The following is a 3494-nucleotide window of genomic DNA, read 5'->3' on the forward strand; positions in this document are numbered from 1 at the left end:
TAGTAGAAGCAGATACATTAGGGACATTTAAGCGTCTCTTGGATAGGTACATGGATGATAGTAGAATGAAGGGTATGTAGGTAGTTTTGATCTTAGAGTAGGTTAAAGGTTCGGCACATCATCGTGGGCCGAAGGGCCTGTACTGTGCTGCACTGTTCTATGTTCTATGTTCTGTAACACAGGTGTTGGGAGGCTCAGCCTGGCTACGCAATGTTACAAGGACGCTGAGTGACACCATCGACAACGGGACAGAGAGAAAAACACACAGAAAACTAACAGACTGTGAGGAAGCAAAAGTGAGGAACGGAGAGAGAGAGACAGACAACGAAACTGAGATGGAGAAACAAGGCATTTGTATGATTGTGCTCTCCCTGTTGTCTAAAGGTATTTCCTGTTGTGTAAATATGTTTTCTGTTGTGTAAAGATGTACCCTGTTGTTGTGTAAAGGTTTTCCCTGTTATTGTTTTATTTTCTGTTGCTGACCGTCTCCTCACTGTGACCATTTGTCCTGGTTTTATTGTGGCCAACATCACCATCTGGTGGTGGACAGGAGACTCTGCAGGAAGGGGTTGACAAAGTGGGAGAGACTCGGCTGGTCCGTGTTTGCAGTTTGTGTTCGTGTGAGCAAAAGTGATTTGTTACTGATTGATGTGTTCACTAGAAGGAAAAAGCTGATTGCAATCGAGCGCGTCTTGCTTTTATGGGGAAACACTTGATGTTTTGAAAGTGAACTGTTTGTCTTCCTACCAAACATAAATAGCAGAGAATGGTTTCGATCCATCAACCTCTGGGTTATGGGCCCAGCACGCTTCCGCTGCGCCACTCTGCTAACTGCTGTTTTCAATTTTAGCTGCCTGTTAGTGAAATATGTTCATTTCCCCAATGTTTTTATCAAAATAGGACTGTGGTCGGATTTCTCAAGAATCCCGGACTCAGCAACACACGTGCTGACAGACTCACCCTCACTGCACAATGACACAAGGACACTGAGTAACAGCACCGACAATGAGGCAGGCAGAGAAAGACACACAGAAAACCAGGAAGATATTATCAGGACCCAGAAAGGAACAGACAGAGAAAGACACACAGAAAACCAGGAAGAGATTATCAGGACCCAGAAGGGAACAGACAGAGAAAGACACACAGAAAACCAGGAAGAGATTATCAGGACCCAGAAGGGAACAGACAGAGAAAGGTACTGAGCAAACCAGCAAGAGACAGCGAAAGACTCATGATTTATGTAATTGTGTTCTCTGTTGTGTAAAGATGTTCCCTGTGTTCTTTTAAAGATATTTCCTGCTGTGTAATATGTTCTCTGTTGTGTTACTGTATTCGCTGTTGTGCAAAGATGTTCTCTGTTATTGTGTAAAATGGTTCCCTGTTGGGTAAAGATCTTCTCAGTTGTGTAAATATGATCCATCTTGTGTAAAAGTGTTCCGGGTTGTTTAAATATGTTCCCTGCTCTGTAATGTAGAGCTGAGTCTGCACTAATGGAATTGCTACAGTATCTTCCAGTCTGATACTGTATGAGGGCTGGAATATGATCCAACGCACAGTCTATACAAATTAAATTGCTATTGTATCTTTTAGTTTCACAATCCGGGGGAGTTTTAAACTGAATTCTCAGTTTGTATCTCAGGTTATACTATCTTTCAGATTCTCTCAATCTGATATCACACTTGAGATTTAGACTTAAGAAAGGATGTACTGGCATTGGAGGAGTTCAAAAGCGATTCACTCAGCTGATTCCTGAGATGAAGGGGTTGACTTATCAAGAACGGCTAAACAGGTTATTCATTCGTGTTTAGAAGAATGAGGGGTGATCTTTTTGAAACGTACAAGATTCTGAGGGGGCTTAACAGGGTGAAGAAGGGTCTCTGACCTGAAACATTAACTCTGCTTCTCTCTTTACAGATGCTGCCAGACCTGCTGAGTATTTCCAGCATTTCTTGTTTTTATTAACAGGGTAGATGTTGAGAAAATGTTTCCACTAGTGGGGGAATCTCAAACTAGGCGACATAGTTACAGAATAAGGGGACACTCATTTAAAACTGAGATGCAAAGAAATTTCTTCTCTCAGAGGGGAGTGAATGTCTGGAATTCTCGACCCCAGACAGTATTGGAGGCTAAATCACTGAAAGTATTTAAAGAGGATGTAAATAGATTTTTGAAATATTGGAGAGTTGAGGGCTATGAAGAGCTGGCATGAAAGAGGAGTTGAGGTCTGGGGCAGATCAGCCATGATCTTACTGAATGGCAGGGCAGGCTTGAGGGGCTGAATGGCCTACTCCTGCTCCTATTTCTTCTGTTCTTATGTTATGTTATATCTAATGTATATGTCAGGATGCACTATGGGAATTAATACTGAAACTTATAAACTCATAATGTGTGTAAATATTGGGCTGATATTTCACTTGAATCTCAGAGTACATTATTGTGGTTAATTCTGTCAGTTTGAAAAGGGAACTCTGTGCCATAATGAAAACAAGAAATGCTGGAAATACTCAGCAGGTCTGGCAGCATCTGTGGAGAGAGAACAAAGTTAATGTGAGCTAAGGAAACAGACCTGAACTTTTAACTGTTTCTCTCTGCACAGATGCTGCCAGACCAACTGAGCATTTCCAGCATTTTCTGTTTTTATTACAGCAACACAGGTGTTGGGAGGCTCAGCCTGGCTACACAATGTTACAAGGATGCTGAGTAACACCATTGACAACGGGACAGAGAGAAAAACACACAGAAAACCAATAGACTGTGAGGAAGCAAAAGTGAGGGACAGAGAGAGAGACAACGAGACTGAGATGGAGAAACAAGGCATTTGTATGATTGTGTTCTCCCTGTTATCTAGTCGAAGAGACTTAGTAGTTGGCAGGAAAAAAGACAGAGGCGCAAGGGGAGAGCCAACTGTGCAACAGCCCCAACAAACAAATTTCTCTGCAGCACCTGTGGAAGAGCCTGTCACTCCAGAATTGGCCTTTATAGCCACTCCAGGCGCTGCTTCACAAACCACTGACCACCTCCAGGCGCGTATCCATTGTCTCTCGAGATAAGGAGGCCCAAAAGAAAGAAGAAGAAGTTATCTAAAGGTATTTCCTGTTGTGTAAATATGTTTTCTGTTGTGTAAAGATGTACCCTGTTGTTGTGTAAAGGTTTTCCCTGTTATTGTTTTATTTTCTGTTGCTGACCGTCTCCTCACTGTGACCATTTGTCCTGGTTTTATTGTGGCCAACATCACCATCTGGTGGTGGAGAGGTGGCTCTGCAGGAAGGGGTTGACAAAGTGGGAGAGACTCGGCTGGTCCGTGTTTGCAGCTTGTGTTCGTGTGAGCAAAAGTGATTTGTTGCTGATTGATGTGTTCACTGGAAGGAAAAAGCTGATTGCAATAAAGTGCCTTTGGAAGCATCATATTATTATGGGGAAATACTTGATGTTTTGAAAGTGAACTGTTTGTATTATTACAAAGCATAAATAGCAGAGAATGGTTTCAATCCATC

At 42.4% G+C, this 3494-nt stretch overlaps 1 long non-coding RNA gene across 1 annotated transcript; it reads left to right on the plus strand.

Annotated features, from left to right (window-relative positions):
* Window positions 1-572: 572 nt before the first annotated feature.
* LOC137350450 (uncharacterized) lies at window positions 573-2920 on the plus strand. Its single transcript, XR_010969425.1, has 3 exons — window positions 573-620; window positions 901-1195; window positions 2647-2920. It is a non-coding gene; the product is annotated as an uncharacterized lncRNA (long non-coding RNA).
* Window positions 2921-3494: the final 574 nt, after the last annotated feature.

Source organism: Heterodontus francisci, chromosome 35 (genome assembly GCF_036365525.1).
Source record: "Heterodontus francisci isolate sHetFra1 chromosome 35, sHetFra1.hap1, whole genome shotgun sequence".
NCBI lineage: Eukaryota > Metazoa > Chordata > Chondrichthyes > Heterodontiformes > Heterodontidae > Heterodontus > Heterodontus francisci.